Raw genomic sequence first — 15633 nt, forward strand, 5'->3', positions numbered from 1 at the left:
AAAATATGATCTTAATTAGGCGAAATCTCGGGACGCTGAGGGTGATTTTGCTCTACAGCCTTACACTCTTGATTTTTTAATTTGAAAATTTTAACGGCATCAATGCCCCGTACAAACAATTAATCTGACAAAGTTTGGTCAAAATCGGTACAGGAGTTCTGCATATATAAGGTGATTTAGAGGCCAACATCGAACACACACACGTATATACGAACATTAACATCCGGAAAATTTTCAACCGGTTTTTTTTTTGTTCCTTAGGTGTGAAAACGTTAAGATCGGGTGAAAACCGCATATGCCCAATTCGGACCGATTACAATACTGGTTAATTGGCATTTCTTCCGCTGCTAACCCGTTGGTTCACGTAATGGCGTGCATCCGAATTCTTATCTTAGTAATTTTTATAATTGTATTATCAGTCAGTTCTTTTGTTATAATAAAATTTAAAACGTGTATGTTTAAGCGGATAACAGTTTAGAAAATAGACAAAGCCTATTGGACCCTAGCCCACAATCCTTACTCAGTAAAACCGTTAAAATTTGCCTGTACTTAATAAAACAAAATAAACTTAACTAAAATTAAAACAAATCAAGAATAGACTTAATAATAATATTATTATTATAATTTCTGAAAAATGGATTTTTTTAATCGACGATTACCGCCGATGAAACATTAAGTATCAAACAAAACTCACGAGATTAAACTCCAATTCGTCCAAGAAAATGTGAGCACGCAAATTGATGACCGCAATATTTTGAGATCGGATTTGTCCTTTATTATCGACTTCATACATCAAAAAATAAAAATTATTGCGCAAGTTTAACACTAAATTCTCTACAAGCTGGGCTGTCCTATCCGTAGTCGATTTTGGGAGACAGCTGACAAAGAGCGTTGTAACATTATTCCACATTACTCACCCCTTTCGAAAGGGATGTGTGAAGTCACTTGCCGTACGGTTTGATCGGTTCAAAGCACCGTTGAAAAGTGAACAAACCTTTGTTGAATAGTACGATGTAAAGGAGTAATGAAGGTCTTCGAAACTAGTATAAAGTAGGTTGCTGCTAAACAGGAGAGTAAAATAATTTATGTAGATTTTAGCGAAATATTTTTAATTAAAAAAAAAAAAATATTTTAATCAAAGTACGGTCAATAAAATACATATGACACAGTTTAGGGAATATGAAGAATGAAGTAGTTTCCCGTCGGCTTCTTCACTGCGGTAAGAATACTGGATACACTGCGTCAAGCAAATCAAAATGCCAGTGGTATTCAACTTTAGATTTAACCTTCACTTTATTCATTACAGGGATGAGTTTTTTCCTTAACGGATAAAGAAACCGGGAAAGAAATCGTAAAGAGAGAAATTAGTTAATCATTGCCTCGACTGAGAAGAAGAATGATTTTTTTCATTCGCTTTATAAATCTAAAGCTTAGATTTAAATGGATTTTTTTAACGTATGATAAAATTCCAAACTTTGCCACGATTCGAACCCGACACCTTCTGAATAAAAAGACTATTATTTTATAATAATAGTCTGAAAAGATTATATTATTTATTTAAAATCAGGGTAATATCTTCTTTTCTATACGACTACAGTGTATAGTTACACTTCGTAAAAATGATACTGAAGATCGTATACGAACCGATTACGATTGATGTACATAAGTAGAAGGAAGAAGGTGGGCGATCGAAAGTTTGTCACCTGGTTTGGGTGTACGGTTAGACCGGAATCGGACATCATACAACACGTCTAGTCAGTCGTATAGTACAGTCATTATTTCATCCTACACGATGAAATGTATAAGAATTTAAGACGTAGTTACTGTGAGTTTGAGATTTTCTTTTTGGAGAATAAAAAGTAACTGAATAATCCAGTACAGTAAACGTGTAAATATTACCTGTAATCGAAGTTTATTTGCGATATAAAAAATTTGAAAGTAGAATTATTGAAAGGAAGTGCGTCTCACTTTATAAGTAACCTGGCCGATATATAACTGCAGATAATGTAATAAACGACTTACTTAATGTAGTATTTTAATTTAAATTTATAATCGAATGAATAATAAATAAAAGTAATTTCTTCGTTATAAATTTTTATTTATAATATATCGCATTTTATTATTAAAAAAAGATTAAAACAATATTTTCTTCTTTTTTTAAATTTATTAAAATAATTTCTGACTGAAATAGCAATAACTGGAAAAAGAATCATTGAAAATAGAAAATAGTCGGTGGATAATTTTTTCTCAAACATCGAATACGGGAAAATGTTCTCGATTATAAATACAAGTCATTTAGAACTGCATATTAGGGAAATTGTAAAATCTGAATACTTAAGTTCAAATGTATTGTGAGTCATAGATTATTTACGTCTGGACTACGTCATTATCAGCGAATGATGTAAAATCTTTATTAATTTAATCATTGTTTTACTTCTTTCTTATTTTTCATTTTTTCAATAAAAAATCTCAATAAAAATCAGAAAACTCGTTTTAAACTCGTGCAACGATAGATTTTTCAACAACACCATTTTATCATAACCTTCAAAATCTACTTATTATATTTTTTGTTCTTTATTCGCCTTTAAATTATTTAATTATTAAATTATTCGCCATTATTATTTATCAGTTACAGATTGATTATAAAGTGTTCCCCCACACGTTTTAAAAAAATTATACCGAGTCTTGGAAGCGTTCTGTTTTCAAAAACACTAGATCTAATTTATTTCAGAAGTATAACCGATCAAATTTGGCTGAACAAGAATCTTTTGTATTACCTTGATCTTTAGTGTTTTAATTTAGGAAAAATATTTTAATTCCGAAATATTTCATTTTAATATAATTTGTGCTTACATACTTTGATTATTCCGATTAAATTAATATATTCGTTTATATTGATGATTACTGAGAGATTTTGCTAATATTTAAACAATACAGTCCACTGCTCTATCAAATGAGGTACCAGAGGATTAATATTTAAACAACTAGTGCCGGGTTTACATTTCGATAATATTTGGTTTAAAGATTTTTTAATCTAAATTTATGCCGGCATTGCCTTAATTTATTGAACCGTTTTCTATTAAACTATATAATAATTTATTAAATTTTATTATCGATCTGTTTTTGATTTTCTTAACAAAAAAAAACCTAAGTTCAAAGCCGATGAACGTGGCGGAACGGTAGCGTCTCAGCTTTTCATCCGGAGATCCCGGCTTCGAATTTCAGCCGATTTTCATACGCTATAAAATTTTCATTTCATTTCTCGTGTACAACCGTAGAGCTTATATGGTGAATTTTTTTTTTTTTTTTTTTGTCTTCAGTCATTTGACTGGTTTGATGCAGCTCTCCAAGATTCCCTATCTAGTGCTAGTCGTTTCATTTCAGTATACCCTCTACATCCTACATCCCTAACAATTTGTTTTACATATTCCAAACGTGGCCTGCCTACACAATTTTTCCCTTCTACCTGTCCTTCCAAAATTAAAGCGACTATTCCAGGATGCCTTAGTATGTGGCCTATAAGTCTGTCTCTTCTTTTAACTATATTTTTCCAAATGCTTCTTTCTTCATCTATTTGCCGCAATACCTCCTCATTTGTCACTTTATCCACCCGTCTGATTTTTAACATTCTCCTATAGCACCAAATTTCAAAAGCTTCTAACCTTTTCTTCTCAGATACTCCGATTGTCCAAGTTTCACTTCCATATAAAGCGACACTCCAAACATACACTTTCAAAAATCTTTTCCTGACATTTAAATTAATTTTTGATGTAAACAACTTATATTTCTTACTGAAGGCTCGTTTAGCTTGTGCTATTCGGCATTTTATATCGCTCCTGCTTCGTCCATCTTTAGTAATTTTACTTCCCAAATAACAAAATTCTTCTACCTCCGTAATCTTTTCTCCTCCTATTTTCACATTCAGTGGTCCATCTTTGTTATTTCTACTACATTTCATTACTTTTGTTTTGTTCTTGTTTATTTTCATGCGATAGTTCTTGCGTAGGACTTCATCTATGCCGTTCATTGTTTCTTCTAAATCCTTTTTATTCTCGGCTAGAATTACTATATCATCAGCAAATCGTAGCATCTTTATCTTTTCACCTTGTACTGTTACTCCGAATCTAAATTGTTCTTTAACATCATTAACTGCTAGTTCCATGTAAAGATTAAAAAGTAACGGAGATAGAGAACATCCTTGTCGGACTCCCTTTCTTATTATGGCTTCTTTCTTATGTTCTTCAATTGCTACTGTTGCTGTTTGGTTCCTGTACATGTTAGCAATTGTTCTTCTATCTCTGTATTTGAACCCTAATTTTTTTAAAATGCTGAACATTTTATTCCAGTCTACGTTATCGAATGCCTTTTCTAGGTCTATAAACGCCAAGTATGTTGGTTTGTTTTTCTTTAATCTTCCTTCTACTATTAATCTGAGGCCTAAAATTGCTTCCCTTGACCCTATACTTTTCCTGAAACCAAATTGGTCTTCTCCTAACACTTCCTCCACTCTCCTCTCAATTCTTCTGTATAGAATTCTAGTTAAGATTTTTGATGCATGACTAGTTAAACTAATTGTTCTGTATTCTTCACATTTATCTGCCCCTGATTTCTTTGGTATCATTACTATAACACTTTTTTTGAAGTCTGACGGAAATTCCCCTTTTTCATAAATATTACACACCAGTTTGTATAATCTATCAATCGCCTCCTCCCCTGCACTGCGCAGTAATTCTACAGGTATTCCGTCTATTCCAGGAGCCTTTCTGCCATTTAAATCTTTTAATGCTCTCTTAAATTCAGATCTCAGTATTGTTTCTCCCATTTCATCCTCCTCAACTTCCTCTTCTTCCTCTATAAAACCATTTTCTAATTCATTTCCTCCGTATAACTCTTCAATATATTCCACCCATCTATCGACTTTACCTTTCGTATTATATATAGGTGTACCATCTTTGTTTAACACATTATTAGATTTTAATTTATGTACCCCAAAATTTTCCTTAACTTTCCTGTATGCTCCGTCTATTTTACCAATATTCATTTCTCTTTCCACTTCTGGTGGGTGAATTAATAATCCAAAAACAAAAAAAATATCTGGTTTATATTGTTTAAAATTTTGTTAACGATTTCAGTTACTGAGGAATAGAAGATTCAGCTAAAATAATATTGGCCGTTTGTGACTGTTAAAATCCAATTACAAACTCAACACGAATCTGAAACCACCCATATGTATAGAAACAATATCTTGATAGAAAGGTAAAGTTCAAGCTTTTTATTCAAAAAGTTCAGGATTTTAATACCGATCAAGCTTGGTGGTATTTTTAATGCGGTTATGAAAATCCATTTTAATGTTTTGTTAATTCTGTGAACTGATTATTATGAATGAACTAGGTTCATTCGTTCAACCGATATTGTTTTTTTTTTTTTTTTTTACTATTCGTTAGCCGATATTTACAGTTTAATGAAATTTATACAGTTATGTTGTGAAGGCAGAAAAAGCTTCCTAAACTATGGAACTTAATTTTTACAAATAAGATCGATTTTTTATCTACCTAATTTATTTCTACTGTAGACTTTTTATGGAACGGTAAAGTAAATGTTTAATTATCCTTTCATCCCCTCTGATATTTCGTGTATGAAATTCGAAAAGCTTTTCTTTCTTAATTTCATTTTTTTTTTTTTAATTTAATTACTTCATTTTAGGGGAAATAAAAAATTTGTAAAAAGGATAGTTTTTTTTTGATGTGGTGAAAGGTTTATAGTGTGATGAAATCTCTTTGTAGTGTCGATAATTCGCCTCGTTCGACAGAATGACGTTTGGTGTGAAAGTTACTGCGACTTGCTAATGTCAACACAAGAGTTAAGTTGTGTAAATCGTAATGCGTCATGATACACAGGTGTGCTATTATTTACTGTACAGAAAGTTTGTAAAATGTAAATTTTAATTCAAATAAGAGTCAAGCAAGAGAAGAGATACGGTTTAAACAAAAACCTATTCCACCACCTATACTCGTACAACGGACCGGTTAACAGAAAGAGAGTCAATATTTTACGATAATAATACAATCCTCTGAAAATGGTTTATTGTTTGTTGTCGACTTAAATTAAATTCACAATGTATTATTTTTAAATTTTCCATTTTTTACGTCTCTTATTAAAATTAAATTATTTACTTATTTTAATGTGCATTTCTTTTATCCGGTAATTGATCTTTCACGTGTTCGATATTTTCTTACATAAAAATAAATATTTTTACCGATTTTTCGAAGAAAAGTACGGTATTACTTTCGGTGACACGGTGGGATTGGGAAGCGAAAATTAATTTTCTCTACTTTTTGAAGTATAAGGGTTACGAAAATACCATTCGTGTATAAAATTTCGTGACTCGAAAATCTCCAAAACTATTTGATTAATTTCACTGAAATTTAGATATTCTCTAGTATTGTATCTAAAATTGTGCTTTTAAAAATTCTGATGAAGATTGGTTAAGACTTTCTTCAATTACGCTCGATTTAACCTCAATGAGGTTATGTTGACTGGGTAGTGGTGTATTTTTCATAAGGGCTTATGTAGCGAGTCACAGTGGTGTCTTGAGTTGAAACTATATGCTTGTGTGTAGGATCTACTTGTTAATCGAATGATGTGTACTCTGAAAATCAGTGCGTTTCTGACTGCGAAATAATTAGGGCATCGAAAACGAAAAGTCGGTATTCTTGCGTAGAACTGAGCAACAGTTTTTTTTGCTTAAACTCATTTCCATTATTAACACTTTATTTATTCTAACTCTGATCTTAAGGAGCCGCTATGTGGAAATACATAGCGAATATAGATAAATTTGCTAGTATGTGTACAATAGTTCATCCTAACCCACCGGGTTGGTCTAGTGGTAAACGCGTCTTTGCACATCAGCCGATTTCGAAGTCGAGTGTTCCAACGTTCAAATCCTAGTAAAGGCAGTTACTTTTATACGGATTTGAATACTAGATCGTGGATACCGGTGTTCTTTGGCGGTGGTTAGGTTTCAATTAACCACACATCTCAGAAATGGTCGACCTGAGACTGTACTAGACTACACTTCACTTACACTCATTCCCGGAGGCTGAACAGGAAAAAAAAGAAGAAAAGAATTCATTCTGCCCGGCCTCCGTGGCGCGAGTGGCAGCGTCTCGGCCTTTCATCCGGAGGTTCCGGGTTCGAATTCCAGTTAGGCATGGCATTTTCACACTCGCTACAAATCATTCATCTCATCTTCTGAAGCAATACCTAACGGTGGTCCGGAACTTAAACAAAAAAAAAAGAAAAAGAGAGAAGGTAATTCCTCCTAACTTTCTTTTTCCCTAACAATAAAACTGGATATTAATTTACATTACAATATTTTGTGATTTTGAGATAAGAATGTCTTGCCTTTTCACTAGTTCACTGTAGTTATTGATTAATTGGTACTCTTTCGAAACTTCCTCCCCAACTAAAAATTCATGTAATATACTTACAATGTTTATTTTACATACTGAACAAATCTTCATCATTACATCGGTAACGCCATAGAAATTCACAAAGAATCCTACAAACTCTATTAGACATCATTAAAAATTGCATCATTGTTGTATATAATTCATATATTTAATGTTAATTAGATGAGGGTAGCTAGCGTACGTTATGTTTGGTATTCATCGTATTAGTTTAAAAAAATATATAGAAAAAAATTGGGGGAGAAATTCCGAAAGAGTACTGATTGAGCTTTATGATCATTTTATTTGCTTACTGTAATATCTGATGACAATAATAATGAAAATCTCAACAATTGCTATGGAAAGACCTAACGAATTGTTGCCATTTATTAACGTACGAGGTGCTTTATTTATGTTAAATAAAATTATATTTAATATTATTTTATTTAACGTAAATTTAATTCTATTATTTTTGTAATATATATATATATATATATATATATAATATAAATATATATATATATATATATATATATATATATTTTAGCACGATATATAATCAGCATCAAAGATTGTTTTCATCTATTCTTAATAAATCTATCTATCTATTTTTAATTTGGAAATGTAAACAAAAGCCACCAAGACGGACAACCGCAGTTGGTGATGATATGAATGCTTTATAGCGTATGAAAATGCCATGCCTGACCGGGATTTCAACTCGGAACCACCGGATTAAAGTCCGAGACGTTACCACACGCGCCACGGAGGCCGGCAAACATATTCGTTAGGAGCCGAATAAAAACAAGACTTACCAATATGGCGTTGTATGTCAAACCAATTTTATACGGACTATAATTACTTTTAATACGCGAAACCATTTGCAATGATTGAATATTAACTTAAACCTCTTCAAAAATGATTCCTTTTGAACTAAACCGCATTTTGATATCATTGTTTTTCTATAACACGGCTAGAATTCTTTTCGTTTAATGATAAGAAGCGTTGTCGAAGACAACCGAATTCTCTTCTAAAGGACATAATACACCGCTAAACTATTCAAATTCGTGTAATTATTTTACGAATCGCGTTTTTATCAAAATCTCACCTTTTTCTCAATTGACCTGCGGGGTTTTGTTTTTTTTGGAGACCGTAATTGATTAGTAGATTCATACTCGAGAATCACGTTGTACACTGAAACAGTACAACTTCTACTTACGTTAGCAGTTTATTAACATCTGAAATCAACGCCGTTTGATTATTCTGTAATTTGTAAGCATTACTCTGCTTTTGTAAACATTTAAAATGATGTGTTTTTTCGCTCGACTTAAGGGCTTTTTTTTGCAGCCCACAAATTTTTATATATAAAAATGTTAAGTTCGTTTGTGTACGCTTCAAAAACTCAAAATGTTCTGCACCGATTGAGCTCAAATTTTAGCACGATATATAACCCGCATCAAAGATTGTTTTTATCTATTTTTCGCACCAGTCACATACCCGCGACCGCGAGAAAACAATTTTTTTAACGGTCAGTTTTGTACCAGTGACCGCGCCATCTGCCGGAAGCGAGGGGAACACTCGCCATACTAGCTAACGACAACCGGTCACATGTGAAACCAATACCTGTTCCCAATTACGTTGTTTAACAAAAAAAAAAAAAAAAAAAACCGTATCCACTTGCATCTGATTCAGATTATTATACAATCTTAATTAAATATTCACTTTAATCGAGATACTTTTATGTGATCGTGTCGTGATTGAGCTGCGCCTTTCACCAAGCTCTGAATTTATTAGAAAACGACCAACAGTGGGATATATGTATTAATGATGCGTGCAACACTGCACATCCAAACCAAATTCGCGCATTATTCGCAATTATATTGAACGCTTGCTTCCCTTCATCTCCCACAGAGGTTATGGGAAAGATATCGATCGCATATGGCTGAGGATATTTTGCATAGAGTACGCCTAGAAAATACTAATATGACAATGGCATTTACAGAAGGCATTTAAAACGACGCATTGATAAATATTGAAGACAAGTGCTTAGCTATTGCAAATAAAGTTCTTAGTTAATCGGGAATGCCAGCACCCACCCGAGCTGCGATTGCTTCATTTGATGTGGATTTACGCCGTGAACAGAGTTACAACATCGGTGATCTTCAGTCATATGTCCGATCAAACATTCCCAAATTAACGCGTGAACAGAAAGGCATTTATGATCGCATAATGTAAATGATAAATGACGGAGTTGGGTGATAAATGACGGAGTTGGGGGACCTTCTTCTTGGCTGCGCCAGGAGGAACTGGGAAAACATTCCTCATTAGATTGATTCTAGCAACGGTTCGATCAAAAAATGACAATTATCCTGTTGCGGAATATTAATCAGCCAAAACTCTGCAACGGCACGCGACTTGCAGTTAAGAAATTGATGAATAACGTAGTAGAAGCAACGATTTTAACGGGGCCTTTCAAAGGTGAAGATGTATTCCTCGAATACCCATAATCCCTACCGGAAGATTGCAATTCCCAATTCGATTGGCATTTGCAATCACAATCGATAAAGCTCAAGGTCTATCTTTAGAATTGTGTGGTTTAGATTTAGATGCGGATTGCTTCTCACATGGGCAACTGTATGTTGCGTGTTCTCGAGTAGGCAAACCAGATAGCCTTTATATCTACGCAGACAGTGGAAAAACAAAAAATATTGTATGTCCACAATATTGCAAAATTAAACTTCTACGAAACGTATGCTTTGTTTTGTTTCTCATTTCTCATCCATGCAACTACAATGTGCCACAGCGAAGCGTGGCGGGTAGAGCTAGTATATATTAATTTAATGCCAACAAACACGGTTAAAAATGTGGTTGTATTGATCGATTACTTTTTTTGTTTATCCGGAACAAACAAAACCTTCTTCCTCTGTATATAATAATTTAGATTACGCCACCAAATAAATTTCTACCCGAAATTCTTTTTAAGTTATTACAAGTATTTTACTTAAGCTTTTGTAAACGTCGGATGATAAATTTTGTAGGATTTGTATTTTAATGATTAATGTTATAATACCTCTGACCAATATTTCGTGGTAAAATATATTGATAAATGGTGGTAATGCAGTGTGCAATTTAACGGATACCGGTGTGGTTTCCGAATACAACACAGTTGTATTTATTATATACTGTATTTTATGTGTAACTGTAACGTACAACGAAGTGGTAACATTTCAATAATTTCAAGACTTGATTCGATCCTTTTGTTATTCTTAACATTTGTTTACCACCAAGGTTACTTTTGTACGTCGCACAATACATTTTAATTCTCCTCGTCCGTTCATCTTTCACGTGTCTAAAAATTACTATTAAATGGCATTTCACGGTTATATTAACTTTCAACTATTTGTTAGCAGCACGTAATGACATTCTTAAATTCTTTCTCGTGTAAAATAAATTAAATTTTTTTAATATATTATAAATGAAATAAACACTAATATTTTATCTAATTACGATATCAGTGTTAGTGACTTGCATAAGTTTTTAGTTAGATGTAGATTACATCGAAGAAATTTAAGGAAAGTTATTAGTTTATTTGATATACTGCAACGTTATTAATATGTTGATTTTAAATTGGTGTGCTAAAATGGTTATGCAAGATAAAATTTGATTTTTCTGTAATTTGAGTTAAAAAAGACCCTACGCGATCAAAAAAAAAATTTGCCAAACGCAGACATTCCATTACCTCTATGTTCTTATTTACCATCTTCAGTTGACATTTTAAGATGACAATGGATGTTAAGAGATTTTATTTGTGCTGCGCATGCTATGCATTTAACTTATAAAATTCAGCGTACGTAGAATGCTGTATATGTTTTATTTCGAGGTTTATTATTTTCTTCCTCCTCTATGAATCATGAGACCTTGCCGTTGGTGAGGGGGCACGAGTGCTCAGGGATACAGAGTAGCTGGACCGAAGGTGCAACCGTATCGGAGAGGTATCTGTTGAGAGCCAGACTAAGGAATGATTCCTGAAAGAGGGCAGCAGCTCTTTCAGTAGTTGTTAGGGGCGTGAGTCACAATGACTTAAACGGCCGTATCAACATCACTCAGTCCTCTGAGTACTGCGCAGCTGAAAGCAATGGAAAACTACAGCTGTTTTTTTTTCCAAGAAAATGTGGCTCTGCATTTTCAAAAGCAATAATGGAGGCGCCTTCCTTGGTAAAATATTCCGTAGGTAAAATAGTCCCCCGTTCGGATCTCCGGGTGGGGACTACTAAGGAAGGGGTCACCAGAAAAGTAAAAAATAACATTCTACGAGTCGGAGCGTGGAATGTTAGAAGCTTAAAAAAGGTTGGTAGGCTAGAGAATTTAAAAAGGGAAATGGATAGGGTAAACGTGGATATACATCAAAAATTAATTTAAATGTCAGGAAAAGATTTTTGAAAGTGTATGTTTGGAGTGTCGCTTTATATGGAAGTGAAACTTGGACAATCGGAGTATCTGAGAAGAAAAGGTTAGACGCTTTTGAAATGTGGTGCTATAGGAGAATGTTAAAAATCAGATGGGTGGATAAAGTGACAAATGAGGAGGTATTGCGGCAAATAGATGAAGAAAGAAGCATTTGGAAAAATGTAGTTAAAAGAAGAGACAGACTTATAGGCCACATACTAAGGCATCCTGGAATAGTCGCTTTAATTTTGGAAGGACAGGTAGAAGGGAAAAATTGTGTAGGCAGGCCACGTTTGGAATATGTAAAACAAATTGTTAGGGATGTAGGATGTAGAGGGTATACTGAAATGAAACGACTAGCACTAGACAGGGAATCTTGGAGAGCTGCATCAAACCAGTCAAATGACTGAAGACAAAAAAAAAAATTATTTTCTTATTCAGTGGCTTCTTTAGTATACTCTAGAAATGAATAAAAACACATACATCACATCTTCTACAAGGTTATTACATGGAAATATGCATTTGTAGGTTATGAATGAAACAATGCTTGTTTTGTGATTTTTTTCAATAAAATTATAATAATAACGTTTTTCTTCTGAATGGAATTTTTAAATACTCATTATAACTTCATTATTTTACAATAAAACGTATAAAGAATTTATAAAAAAAAATAAGTAAGCTAATAACAGTCTGTGGCTTCTTTACTTAAAGCCTTTAATTTTATTCAAGGATAATTTATCGATTCTTTATATCAAAACTGTACACAAGCGGTGGTTCAAGGTTTCGTTAACCGTTGAGGATTTATACAGTTAGATTTCTTTAATTAGGTAAATCCATAATAAATAATAATATTTTTGTCTAGTAGCTTCGATTTTGATTTCTTAATGTCCTCATTTTAGCGACCTTTCTTTAATGTCCTCATTTTAGCGATTGACATAGTAAAAATAAATCGAATAATTTATTTTTGTTATTAAAAAAACATACGTGTGTCAATTTTCAGTATTTTGATTGGTTTATAATGTTCAGGCATACGATAAAGTAAAAAAAGTTCAAAGAACTATATGTAATATTAGCCTTTAACAAATTACAGAATATCATATTATACAATTACTACGGAAACTGACTTCTCTATTTTAATTTTGAAAAAAACAAGTAACAATATACTAGCGTAAATATTTTGAACTAATAAGGTAATAGATTCTTAAGCAAATACTTAAGAATGAAATGATTATTAAAAAATTAAAAACCCGACTAATACAGCGAAGTAAGTTACAATATTTATTGAAAGTGGCCTCCAACATTTGACGAGGAATTGCAGCAATGCATCCTTCAATTTCGCTCTGCAATTCGGGAACGGTGTGAGGATGAGTTTTGTAAACGGTTTCCCCACAAGAAGAAATCAAGAAGGGATACAGACTGATACAAGAAAGTCATAGTGCTGTTGAGCCGTAGCATCGTCCTACTGAAACCACGTGTACTCTGGCCAGTCTGCAGGTATAGTGTTTACAAATCGTTGCACCATCTGTTTGTAGCGCTCACTGTTCATTGCGCCGTGATGCACACCAAACATCCACTTTTCGTCCGTAAAGTTGATGTGGATTTTCCGTACACCAAATGCGTGAATTCTGCGCATTCACGTACGTTTCACTCGTCACGTCGAGCGAAACCGATCATCGAGTTCTTCTCCGTCTGGCGTTAGAGATGACGAGACCGCTGACAGAAAGCTACACGTTTTCTAGTGTTTGCATGTAACAATTTGTGAACGACACGAATTCTGCACGGCTGCGCGATGTCGTGCGGATACTACCGAAGGAGATACCAGATCGGCTAGGTAGGCGTCACACCTACTTCTTTGGGACTTTGGTGTTAGTACTTTTGGTGCTTTTCGGCCGCATTTTTCGCAATCCCTGCCTCTTGGAACTTGTCGTACAAGTCCTATAGGACTTTTTAGGTGCATCTACACCGTTCTTTTCTGTAAAGGCATTCTGGATTTGGCATATATAATGTATTCGGAGACAATGAATATTCTCTGCTGCATTGTTTAATCCATTTTCCTCAATTAAACCTGCAATCTTCCACAAGGTTGCTTTTGAACACTGTATTTGGAAAACATCCTAATTCCCAGAAGTGAAGACACCCGTGTTATGTCGATCCCGGTCGTCACACCAATCCTAGTCCTTGTCCTAATACAATACAGTCATCAGTTTGGCTCGTGATGCCACCGATGCGATGCCTAGGCAGACATATCCATCGGTGTATTACCGTAATTTAAACAGATTCCTCGAAGCGCGGTCCTCGCGAATATTTCAGCTAACCAGGGCTTGATGCCAAGATGCCTAACTTGACGTTGACGAAGTAAGCACCCAGGCAGGCCCCTAGCCTCTTCTATTCTATCTATACATCGCTATTCTATCTATACATCCATAATCTAAGAAAGTCAGTGACTATATTCTATTACTTAAGAATAGATATATATATATATATATATATATATATATAAGTTAGCATGACTGCTAATCTTAACACTTTTAACCGCTAGACTTGTATTAACGAAAATAGTACAATAGATAAGACAAGCATAAAGTTCTTCAACTGCAATTTAAAACCAATCACTAAGAGCAAGGTGGCAAGGTGACTGGACGGCTACCGTTGATAATAAACTCCGTGGGATTAAAGATTCTGTGTTACCATGGGACTCCTCATACAGAAAACCCCGGCGTGAGGAAGTAGTTCTCTGTCGATTGCGGATAGGACACACGAGTACCTGTTGACAAGAGGACAAGCACCCCTATGCGCACGATGCAACTGCCGCGTGACTGTGCGCCACATACTCGTGGATTGCATATATTATTGCGGCGTTGTGTCGTAAATTTAATCTACCTAGAAACATCCGTGGTGTCTTGTGCAATGATAATGAAATTTTAACCCGGATGTTTCTATTTCTGCGTAGTGCTGGGTTAATGCAAAAAATTTAATATTGTTTTAAAATTTAATAAGTTTTTTCTTTCTGAGTTTTTGATTTTTTTTATCCGATTAGGAGCCTTTTACATTCCTTATCGGAATTTGTTAAATTTTATATAGTTATTTTTTTTAAATATTTTAAAGACTGACTGCGATATTATTTGTAAGATTTTAGTAATGTTAGTTTTAAGTTTTATTTCAACTTTTTAATTTTTATTTTTAACCTAGTTTTAATTATATAATTTGTGTTAGTTTTAAGTTTTATTTTATTTTGTTATTTTAGTTTTAAGTTTTATATTAGATCTTTTATGGTTTTTAGTTTTTTTTTTTAGTCTTTTGTTATCCAAGAATGGAAGAGCCTTAACACCCATCTTGGACTTTGTAAAATTCTATTTACTTTGATCTTATATTAGTTTTTACCTTTGATATTAGCTGTAAGTTTTATTCATCTTTTAGAATAGTATTAAAACATTTAATTTCCTATATAAAAAAAAAGGATCCGGACGATGACGCACAAGCGTTTTCCGCCCTCAAAAAAAAAACAAAAAAAAAACTGCAATTTAACTTTGCTGTTCGTAAATAAAACTACCCTAGCAATTTACGAATGAAATTTAGTACTTATCTCTTTCGCTTAGAGTCTTAACAGTAACTCACCGAACCGGTTTTTATTTTCATGTACTAGAATTACTTATGACGTCATCTTAATCGCATCGAATTTAATTCATTAGAAATTCACTCCTTCCCTGACCTCCTCGTGGAATATTCTCTCTCAGACTGACAT

This window comes from Lycorma delicatula, chromosome 8, assembly GCF_047948215.1.
Source record: "Lycorma delicatula isolate Av1 chromosome 8, ASM4794821v1, whole genome shotgun sequence".
NCBI classification, from domain to species: Eukaryota; Metazoa; Arthropoda; class Insecta; order Hemiptera; family Fulgoridae; genus Lycorma; species Lycorma delicatula.